Below are 12,229 nucleotides of genomic sequence, written 5' to 3'. Positions count from 1 at the left end.
AACTATAGTATACTGTGCAGCCAGTGAACTATAAATATAGTAAAATGTATATACAATCATTTTTAATAAAATCCAGACAATCAATATATAATGGTTCCAAAAAAAATGTCCACATCCTTCTTATTAGTAACGGAAGGGTATAATTCCTGTAATTTGTTTTTAAATTTGCCTCAACACAATCCCTACAATGTAAGGGAATCCCTAGTTTTCACCACGGCTTGCATAACTAGTGCCCCCATTGGAAAATTTACCTTCCATTCCTATTCTGGTGACAGCCCATAATTTGGGATTTTGTTTCACCTTATCACCTTTACTCACTTTACTGTGATAACTGTAAACAGGACAAGTAGAGAGGGCGAATCTCCCTAACAGGGGTGCAGACAGCAATAAAAACCTGACAGGTGTACTACATCTTTTTATTGATTTCTTAATGTGATACAAAAACATACAAAGGTACAAACACAACCATGAACATAAACAGTCTCAGGCACTTATCCCTCACAGGAGCTTATCAAGGCAAAAGAAATGCAACGTAGGAAGCCAATGAGGCCTTAAGGACTGTGTTAACAAACTAGCAGCTGAAGAACATTTTGATATGGCTCATGCACAGCAACCACCCAAGCCAGGTCATCCCCAAAGATCCAATAAGCCCCACGACACTTGTGAGACAGCCGAGGCTATTAGTAGGATAATTGGGGGAACACTAGGCATCCTTGGCAGTGGAGGGGTCCACCAGCTATTTAGCCCACACCCTGTCATATTTGCTAAAACCGCCTCTATGCGAGTATTTATCCTTATAGAACGGCAAAGCATTATTAACCTGCTGTTTCCACAAGGAAATGGGGGGGGCTTTTTTTCCAGCATAGTGTGATGGATTTCCTAGTGTAGAACAGCAGTAGACCAATCATAGTTCTTTCTGCCACTCTGGGAACTATTCTTCTACTAGGCTGAACAGGCACAACCCTGGGGATAAAGTTATGGAAGTACCTGCAACCAAGTTAATTACTGAGAGTACTTGTGACCAGTACACATTGATTGCTGGACAGAACCAAAAAATGTGAAAAAAGTCATATGGATTATGATTACATTGCCAGCACCCCAGAGAGTGAGATGTCCTATGCTGTGTAAATAATAGGGGGTGAGATAGGCCCTGTGTACAATTTTAAATTGTATGAGGCGATCCCATAGGGATACCAAGATATTAAACAGAAAGTCCCAGACATCTTTGGATTCCAACTTGGAAGCATCAAGGGATCAGCGCTGATGAAGCACCGATAGCTCGGGAGACAGCACACAGAGGAGGTGTGCATAGAGGTTGAGGTGGGCTTATCCGAACATTCAAAACTCAGGACCCTCTCAAGGTCCAAGGACACCAGCTGAGCTCCACCAGGGGGAAATTGACTCCTGAAAGCATGATACAACTGCAGGTATCTAAATAAATGTGAGGGAGGGACATTGTGATGAGAGACAAAATGATCAAAGAAATGTAGTGTAAAGTCTGAAGTGATATCCTTTACCAATTTAATGCTGAATCTGGTCCAAGCTACAGGGTCAGGGAGCTTCAGAAGATGAGGCAATGTGGGGTTGTTCCACAGAGGGGCACCAGGTGAAACCATAGAGCGAGAATAGCCTTCAAATACCAGGCCCGCTCTCCAGGCCCCTCCACTCTACCTTTACTTATACTTTAATATGTAGTGTTTTCCTGTGGTAACACACACCCTTGATATTGATGTGAATGCACCACCGGAGATAGCAAATGCTCCAGAGGTCAGCAAAAGTGTGACTGCCTGTGCATCCTCACCAGGATGGGTGAGGCTGGGCATTGTTGAACCCAGAAGTGGGGCAGCAGCTACTGGTCTCAATAGACTTTCTTCAGAGGACAGTGCCAAGGAGATGGTGAGTATTGCAGTGAAAACTATTTTTTTTTATTTTATTTTACAGGGCTGAGGGAATTTAAAATGTAATTAAATTAAGAAGTAAAGACTAGACTTTGAAAGAGACTTATGCAGGTTCCTACCAAAGAATGTAATTTCCACCCCCTTTATCACATATCAAAATTACAGCCCCCATGTTCATTAGATCTATAGTTGTTTATTTTGATACAGCAACACAAAACCCTCTAAAATGTGTTATCTCACTCACACATTTGTTACAGATTGGAAACATTTTTGGCTCCCATTACCAGTCATATAATTAAAGATGGCTGACAAGGTCACCCACTAGAAATCTGCAATGTCAGTGATTAAAAGACACTGCAGATTTTTATTGGACCACAAGAGCGATTCTTGGATGCAATCCATATTGATTTCCCAGAGCAGAATAACACTGGCCTATAAAGAGAAATGTCTCGGCCATGTGGTGGTCTCCATAGTTTAAAAATAAATCTTTTTAGCTCATCGGGAAATGCACTTTTATATCATCCAGACAATAAATGAATAAATAGGTGTATTTTATTTTTTTTAAAGTGGTTTAAAAAATATAGCAAACAGAGCACCACACAGAAAGAGGTTTTTCAGGGGTCTGTCAAAATATTTGTTGCCAATTTTTGAATTCAGCTTTTCTTATGTAATGCAATCTTTCATCACACAATATGCTTAACTCAAGCTTAGTGTTTCATAAACTCCTAGGAGAGCCATAAATATTTAACCACATATGTATTTCATTTACCAAGTAAATAATCCTAAAACATTATGTGAATTAATCCTATCGTTTGCAGCACGTTGCACTGTACTTGGAGCAGTGTGCCTTACCATTACCTGCTATCTAGAAAACACATGAGAGATGTGTCTAGACACACATTCAAATCTTTCCCTTGGTGCAAAGTTTGAAATCAATCACCAGGGTCTCTTTTACATTTCACCGCTAGTGCTGACAGAAATATGTATTTTGTTCTTAGAAATTTTCCTTTAAATACATCCTGTATAACAAGGGCGCCATTTACAAATTGTGCTGATCTGATGCCTTAAAAGTTGAATTGTAAGTGCAGATACACTTCCCGCCCAGATACGGTGTCCCATTAATCTACGCCTGGAGTGGTGACATGATCGGGAGCTGATCATTAGTGGGAACCACGAGCTGGCTTTGACAACTCAGTCTCCATGCTAGGAACACACAGTGAGTGTGCTTTAAGCACAGAAACATCAGCCACTTAGTGAAGCTTATGTGCAGCTTGTGGGCATTAACGCCCACTCTTTTGCCATATATGTGGTTTGTAGGTGGCAACAGGTTAGGCCCAAGAATAAAAAATTTAATTTATTGTAGTTTACAAGTTCCTAGATGTGGTGGCTGTATTAATTTGCTCTTAGCAGTATATTCAAGAATACCTGTTGACCTTGCTAAAAATCCAGTGCTCTCGCAACCTTCTGTGCAATAAACTGAAATATCAAGCACTGCTATCAGCCATACCCAGTTCTCTTCTGTGAACTACAGAACAGCCCCAAAATTATGGCAGAGGGGAGAGGGAGATGTTTGTAATCCAAATCAGTAGTGTAGGGTGACATTGCTGCTCCTTCAAAGACACAGTACAGTGGGTGAGTGCTGTCACCCTAGTACTGGAAGTATGGTATTGGCCAGTTTACCAAGTGAAAATAGGAGAAAAAAAGTTTGAACAAATGAAAACTAATAAGCCATTAAATCTAAGCACTTGTAAGCTGCAATATTGTATATTTTTATTCTTGGATTTAGATGCACTAAAAATAAGCCTCAGTAACCTCTGTTGCTGTAGGCACTTTGGTGTAATTAAATCTTCCAGCAGAAAGTTTTTTCAGTTCGATTTATGTCGCTCCCTGTTCCCAGAAAGTGCCTTCTAATTTCGAATGTAAACACAGAGTGAGTGCTCAGGAGGAGGGGATAGAGCAGAGTGCTTAGAGTGGACTTGAATGGCTCCACTGCTTCTCTTGCGATATTTGAGAATGAATTCCTCCACATTGCCTCTAGCTACAAAAGTCAACGAAGGCTTGCTTTAAAAGAGAAGTTTGGGATTTAAAAAGAAATAAACATTTATGCTCATCTAGGTGGATGCAGCACCTATTCGATGCTGCATCTACCCCCGTCGGCTCAGCATTGAGAACTGAGCGATCAAACACAGCTGATCGCTCAGTTCTCCCCCTTCACTCTGAGCATAGAACTGTGACTGTCAGTCAGTGGCTCTCTGCACTCCCCTTCAGTGCTCACTGGAGTGCTGGGCTGTGGACGGGGCGGGAGCGGCTGTGGAGGGCTCTTGATAGATCGCTGAGTGACTAAGCCAGGTGCCGGTTAAGGCTTCTGGGTGGATCCCAACCTTATGATCGGGTCTTTCCTGAGCCTGGACCGGCTGAGCCCGCTGTTGGCTGAAAACTGGTCACAAGAGTGCAGAATGAACTGCACTCCTATGTTCCATAGGAGAAGTATGGCCAAAAAAGCTTTGCGCCTTGAGATTTTTTTTATTAGCAAGCCAGAAAAGAGGAAACGAAAAACTACTAATAAACCATTATACAAATGTAGAATAATATAATAGATATATTGTAATAAAAGACTATACGTTATCTAAGAGTGTCATGGAAGTTTTCAAAAGGATAAGAGCAACAATTAATCTTATTTCAGATAAACCAACATTAAGCCTGGTTTCACATATGTGCGGTGCGAATTGAAGCTCGGGTTTCACTGGGGAGATAACAATCTCCTGTTCAACGGATTCATTGCGTTTTTGCTCAGGATTAGAGAGCAGGGAGAGGGGGAGGGAGGGGGGGGGGAGAGGGGGAGGTGTAGTGAGGAGAAAGAGAAAATCCTTGTTCAGAACGCAATGCATCTGCGAATCAGATGCGTTCCCATAGGAGATAATAGGCTTGTAGTTCGCACCGCAATGCCCAAAAAACGCACACGTTTTTTGTGCAATGCGCAGTGCGAATGCAACGCACATATGTGAACCAGATGCATTCATATGAATGTATTTTAAAATGTCCTGCGAATTAGATGCGGTGTAAGCCGCATCTAATTCGCATAGGTGTGAACCCGGGCTGAAGGTGTGTGATATGAAGAAAAAATAACTTTTCTGTTACAATAGAGTGCTGTCATCTTTATTGAGTTCTCCTCTTTTACAAGAAAAAGAGAGCTGCCCTGTTAGAAGAGGACCTTGGTATGAATACCATGTAAACTGTATGTGACCTTCTAGGTGACACAGTGTTATTCATACTGTATGCAAGGTGGTGGCAGTATCATACCTGCCACAGTAAAATTAACCTTAATCTGTCAAACATTTGACTTTGTATGACAATAATAATAATAATAATACAAAAATATACAGTATCTCACAAAAGTGAGTACACCCCTCACATTTTTGTAAATATTTTATTATGTGATTAATCATGTGACAACACGGAAGAAATTACACTTTGCTATAATCTAAAGTAATGAGTGTACAGCTTGTATAACAGTGTAAATTTGCTGTCCCCTCAAAATAACTCAACACACAGCCATTAATGTCTAAACCGCTGGCAACAAAAGTGAGTACACCCCAAGTGAAAATGTCCAAATTGGGCCCAATTAGCCATTTTTCCTCCCCGTTGTCATGTGACTCGTTAGTGTTACAAGGTCTCAGGTGTGAATGGGAAGCAGGTGTGTTCAATTTGGTGTTATCGCTCTCACACTCTCATACTGGTCACTGGAAGTTCTACATGGCACCTCATGGCAAAGAACTCTCTGAGGATCTGAAGAAAAGAATTGTTGCTCTACATAAAGATGGCCTAGGCTATAAGAAGATTGCCAAGACCCTGAAACTGAGCTGCAGCACGGTAGCCAAGACCATACAGCGGTTTAACAGGACAGGTTCCACTCAGAACAGGCCTCGCGATGGGCGACCAAAGAAGTTGAGTGCACATGCTCAGAGTCATATCCAGAGGTTGTCTTTGGGAAATGGACGTATGAGTGCTGCCAGCATTGCTGCAGAGGTTGAAGGGGTGGGGGGGGGTCAGCCTGTCAGTGCTCAGACCATATGCCGCACACTGCATCAAATTGGTCTGCATGGCTGTCGTCCCAGAAGGAAGCCTCTTCTAAAGATAATGCACAAGCAATCCCACAAACAGTTTGCTGAAAACAAGCAGACTAAGGACATGGATTACTGGAACCATGGCCTGTGTTCTGATGAGACGAAGATACATTTATTTGGTTCAGATGGTGTCAAGCATGTGTGGCACAAACCAGGTGAAGCATGGTGGTGCTGTACAGTCAAGCATGGTCTGGGGCTGCATGAGTGCTGCCAGCACTGGGGAGCTACAGTTCATTAGGGGAACCATGAATGCCAACATGTACTGTGACATACTGAAGCAGAGCATGATCCCTTCCCTTTGGAGACTGGGCCACAGGGCAAAATTCCAACATGATAACGACCCCAAACACACCCCCAAGACAACCACTGCCTTGCTAAAAAAGCTGAGGGTACAGGTGATGGACTGGCCAAGCATGTCTCCAGACCTAAAACCTATTGAGCATCTGTGGGGCATCCTCAAACGGAAGGTGGAGGAGCACAAGGTCTCTAACATCCACCAGCTCCGTGATGTTGTCATGGAGAAGTGGAAGAGGACTCCAGTGTGAAGCTCTGGTGAACTCCATGCCCAAGAGGGTTAAGGCAGTGCTGGAAAATAATGGTGGCCAAACAAAATATTGACACTTTTGGCCCAATTTAGACATTTTCACTTGGGGTGTACTCACTTTTGTTGCCAGCGATTGAGACTTTAATGTCTGTGTGTTGAGTTATTTTGAGGGGACAGCAAATTTACACTGTTATACAAGCTGTACACTCACTACTTTACATTTTAGCAAAGTGTCATTTCTTCAGTGTTGTCACATGAAAAGATATAATAAAAAATTTACAAAGATGTGAGGGGTGTACTAATTTTTTAAGATAGTGTATATACTAATCTGCTGGCCTGCTGTTGCATTGTAATCTTGGAAGTCCTCTTCCTGGCTTTCATGCTGTGCATGTGCAGACATGCCACTTATGCCGCGTACACACGAGAGGACTTTCCGGCAGAAAAGGTCAGACAGAACGAATCCATCGGACATTCCGATTGTGTGTGGGCTTCATCGGACCTTTTCTGTCAAAAAATCTGACGGACCTTAGAAATAGAACATGTTTCAAATCTTTCCGACAGACTCGATTCCTATCGAAAAAAACGTTCGTCTGTATGCTAGTACGACGGACCGAAAACGACGCAAGGGCAGCTATTGGCTACTAGCTATTGAACTTCCCTTTCTAGTCCAGTCGTACGTCATCACATTCGAAACGATCGGACTTTGGTGGGATCGGCTGTAGGCAAGTCCGTTTCGATGGAACTCCGTCGGAACTCCGTTGAAAAGTCCTTCGGAGTTCAGTCCGACGAGAAGTTTGCTCGTGTGTACACTGCATAAGTCTCTTTCAGGTCCTAAAGACCTAACAGAGACGTGTGATATGTCTGCACTTGTACAGGAAATCCTGCACATACGCAAACACACCGCAAGTCTATGCCAGGTCCCTGTCTATGTGTGGGCATCATCGTGCATCATTAAAATTGCATGATACTTTGTCTCATTGCCTTCTGTGATAGGTGATGTGGGCATCCTAGGAGACAGTGGGTTGACAATCTAAATTATTTTCGCCTAGGTGAGAAATCAGGAAATCGGGGGATGCACAGAGTAATAAAAACTGAAACAGAATAAGGATAAAAGGTATTAACATTTTATAGATTGTATATTGCTTATGTTCATTGGGATCTCCACAACAGGAATGCTGCAAATGCAACAAAGCTCTTATATGCACAGAAATATTACACAGGTTTTGTTAAATGCTAATGATTTTGCAGGTTTTCGTGAATAAAGCCATAACCACTTTAATCACTATATTCACTTAAACATTGACAATGGGCCAGGACAAGTCCGAATCTTACATAACAATGCACTTCAGTGCATAGACTGAAAGCTTTCTTTTTTGCTTTCTTTTTTTTTTAAATGGGACTCTAAACTTAAATTAAAATGGTTGTTTTAACTGAAGCTGAAAAAATTGAGTAGAAACCACTACCAAGGCTATTGTCATTGTAGGGCTTAAAGTGGTATTAAACCCAAAACCGCGCAATTGTCAGTTAAAGCGACGCAGTGCCTTATCACGAAAAATAGCCTGGTCATTAAGGGGGCTGAAGTGGTTAAGGTCTCTTGTACAAAGAAAAAAAAACTGATCTGGTGCATTGTTGTCTATGGAAAAATGCACACAACTGCATAAAAATTAGTAATACAGCGAGTTATGCCGTAAAATAAAAATAGAAAATGTTACTTTTGAGTGCAGTTTATTGTGAACTGGAAGAGGATGGAGAAGAATTTTACTTATGTATCTTCACATGTACATTTACATGCCTATAGGTGTGTATACTCAAGATCTTCACAGAATAGTGTACTCAAGATCTTTCTACCAGCAAGATCCCACATATAGACATCAGAAAATGATTACGTACGCGTGCAAGAAGTCTAACAGACCACGCTCTCCAAACAAACTAGGAGTCGAGACAATCCATTTACCACTGACAGTGGTGCTTATAATGGTCAGCTTTTATTTATTTATGCAAAACCTTTATCCCAAAAGGAAAAAAATTGTTTGCTGTAACTGTTTTAGCGGGAGTTCAGCTTCAATTTGTTAGTCCGGTCTATCCAAATCTAACAGTCTAACACTACCCTCTCCCCAGGCTGGCAATGCCGCTGTCCAAAGATGTCTGCTTTACTACTTCATCTAGAATGCAGACACCCTAATACAGGAGGTGTGTTACTGGCGGGATCACCAGGTTAAATAGGGGGAAAAAAAGCCAAAAAAAAAAAAAGAAAACAAATGCAGCCACCACATCTAATGATTGGTTAACTAGCAATATATTACATATTAGTTTTTGGGTTTAATACTGCTTTAACGTGAACCTGTTCTGGTCTAAAAAAAAGGGTTGAAGGATGGTGCAATTATCATTGTTAGTGCTCAGGCTGATCGCTTTCTCAGCTGTAAAAATATTCTCAGCTCAGAGTTTAGTTTGAGCTTCAGTATGCCTCCTCCCAGCAGTAAGCTAGCTCCTATCCACTTTCAAAGAATATTTGACTCAGTGCTCAGTAAAAGTTGAATGACAAGTGAAAGGGTTTAGTACCTTGAGGTTCAGCAGGGACTGGTGGAATTTCGAACCATTTATGGCAATACACTTCTGTTGAATGGGAATGTTGGAAAACTTTTGTCAGTGAGCCGCTGCAGCTGCTGATCAGTGTATTCTGACAGCAGAGTGGCCCTGCTGTCAGAATACAATGGTACAGTGGGAAGATTTCCTCCATCCATTTCACTTGTGATTAATCTTAAGCTTGAGCCTAACTTCCCAGGGGCTCCACAGTGACACAGTGATCATCCTGGAGGCTAACCATCCCACACTAACACTGACTCATTCATTATACCAAAGCATCATCATGATGTATTTGTTAGTTATAAGGAAATACCCATGCTATCAAGACCTAAAGGTTTATAAGACTTTTGTGTGCAATAGTGTTATCAATATTGTGATTTTCTACAATCAATTAACTGCAAATCGCAATAAAGATGTTACAATCTGTCTTGCTAATCTGTACACTTGTTTGTTCCTACATACTACATTAGCCAAAGATTGGATTGCATTGAAGTTAGTTAATTAAACTGTAGTTTAATGATAACATTTAACTGTGGGAAAGGGGAAAATAATACTGGGAGTATGTTATAGGCCCCCTAACCTGAGGGAGGAAGTGGAGACAGATCTCCCATCACAATTTGGATTAGCAGCAAGGATGGGAAGTGTTATCATAATGGGGGATTTTAATTATCCAGACATAGACTTTATCTACTGATTACCAACAATACAGACCTGATCACGGATGTGGAAATACGGGGCAATTTAGGTAACAGCGATCACAGGTCAATTAGTTTCAGTATAAATCACACAAATAGGAAACATAAAGGGAATACAAAGACACTGAATTTCAAAAGAGCCAACTTCCCTAAACTACAAACCTTGCTAAAAGGCATAAATTGGGATAAAATATTAGGAACAAAGAATACGGAGGAGAGATGGGTCTGCTTTAAGAGCATATTAAATAAGGGCATTAGCCAATGTATCCCACTGGGTAATAAATTTAAAAGAGCGAACAAAAGTCCTGGATGGCCTAACTCCAATGTTAAAATGCATATAAAAGCAAAGGAGAAGGCCTTCAAAAAATACGAGGTTGAGGGATCATCCTCAGCATTCAGTCTTTATAAAGAATGCAACAAGAAATGTAAGGGTGCAATTAGGACGGCTAAGATAGAACATGAAAGACACATAGTGGATGAGAGCAAAAAAAATCCCAAGAAATTCTTTAAGTATGTAAACAGTAAAAAAGGGAGGACAGACCATATTGGCCCCATAAAGAATGAGGAAGGACATCTGGTTACAAAGGATGGGAAGATGGTGAAGGTATTGAATTTATTCTTCTCCTCAGTCTTCACGAGTGAATCGGGGGGCTTCAGTAACCAAAACTGCAGTGTTTATCCTCATGACACAACACTGGAAGCACCTCCATGGTTAACAGAGGGCAGAATTAAAATTAGACTTGAGAAACTTAACATTAATAAATCACCGGGACCAGTTGGCTTGCGTCCGAGGGTACTTAGGGAACTCAGTCAAGTGATTGCCAGACCGTTGTTCCTAATTTTTACTGACAGTCTACTGACTGGAATGGTACCAGCTGATTGGAAAAAAGCCAATGTAGCACCAATATTTAAAAAGGGCCCAAAATACATCCCTGGGAATTACAGACCAGTTAGCCTAACATCAATAGTATGTAAACTCTTGGAGGGGATGATAAGGGACTATATACAAGATTTTAGTAATGAGAATGGTATCATTAGCAGTAATCAGCATGGATTCATGAAGAATCGTTCTTGCCAAACAAATCTACTAACCTTCTATAAGGAGGTGAGTTGCCATCTAGATAAAGGAAGGCCCGTAGACGTGGTGTATCTGGATTTTGCAAAAGCATTTGACACAGTTCCCCATAAACGTTTATTGTACAAATTAAGGTCCGTTGGCATGGACCATAGGGTGAGTACATGGATTGAAAACTGGCTACAAGGGCGAGTTCAGAGGGTGGTGATAAATGGGGAGCACTCGGAATGGTCAGGGGTGGGTAGTGGGGTTCCACAGGGTTCTGTGCTGGGACCAATCCTATTTAATTTGTTCATAAACGACCTGGAGGATGGGATAAAGAGTTCAATCTCTGTATTTGCAGACGATACTAAGCTAAGCAGGGCAATAACTTCTCCGCAGGATGTGGAAACCTTGCAAGAAGACCTGAACAAATTAATGGGGTGGGCAACTACATGGCAAATGAGGTTCAATGTAGAAAAATGTAAAATAATGCATTTGGGTGGCAAAAATATGAATGCAATCTATACACTGGGCGGAGAACCTCTGGGGGAATCTAGGATGGAAAAGGACCTGGGGGTCCTAGTAGATAATAGGCTCAGCAATGGCATGCAATGCCAAGCTGCTGCTAACAAAGAGACAGAATATTGGCATGCATTAAAAAGGGATCAACTCCAGAGATAAAACGATAATTCTCCCACTCTACAAGACTCTGGTCCGGCCGCACCTAGAGTATGCTGTCCAGTTCTGGGCACCAGTCCTCAGGAAGGATGTACTGGAAATGGAGCGAGTACAAAGAAGGGCAACAAAGCTAATAAAGGGTCTGGAGGATCTTAGTTATGAGGATAGGTTGCGAGCACTGAACTTATTCTCTCTGGAGAAGAGATGCTTGAGAGGGGATATGATTTCAATATACAAATACCGTACTGGTGACCCTACAATAGAAATAAAACTTTTTCGCAGAAGAGACTCGTGGCCACTTATTAAAATTAGAAGAAAAGAGGTTTAACCTTAAACTACGTAGAGGGTTCTTTACTGTAAGAGCAGCAAGGATGTGGAATTCCCTTCCACAGGCGGTGGTCTCAGCGGGGAGCATCGATAGTTTCAAGAAACTATTAGATAAGCACCTGAATGACCACAACATACAGGGATATACAATGTAATACTGACACATAATCACACATAGGTTGGACTTGATGGACGTGTGTCTTTTTTCAACCTCACCTACTATGTAACTATGTAACTATGTAACTGTGAATATTGCCTGAAGAGGGATCATTAAAGTTTATAATTTATGTAAGCAGTATATACAGTATATATTATTTTATATA

At 41.4% G+C, this 12,229-nt stretch overlaps 1 protein-coding gene across 3 annotated transcripts in view; it reads right to left on the bottom strand.

The window, feature by feature from the left end:
- Nucleotides 1-12,229, bottom strand: part of SOBP (sine oculis binding protein homolog) — a 300,195-nt gene that overhangs the window by 229,758 nt on the left and 58,208 nt on the right. The gene's annotated exons all lie outside the window — the stretch shown is intronic.

This window comes from Aquarana catesbeiana, linkage group LG04 (genome assembly GCF_042186555.1).
Source record: "Aquarana catesbeiana isolate 2022-GZ linkage group LG04, ASM4218655v1, whole genome shotgun sequence".
Lineage (NCBI taxonomy): Eukaryota > Metazoa > Chordata > Amphibia > Anura > Ranidae > Aquarana > Aquarana catesbeiana.
Note: the sequence above shows the minus strand (reverse complement) of the source record. Positions and strands in the feature narration are given on the sequence as shown.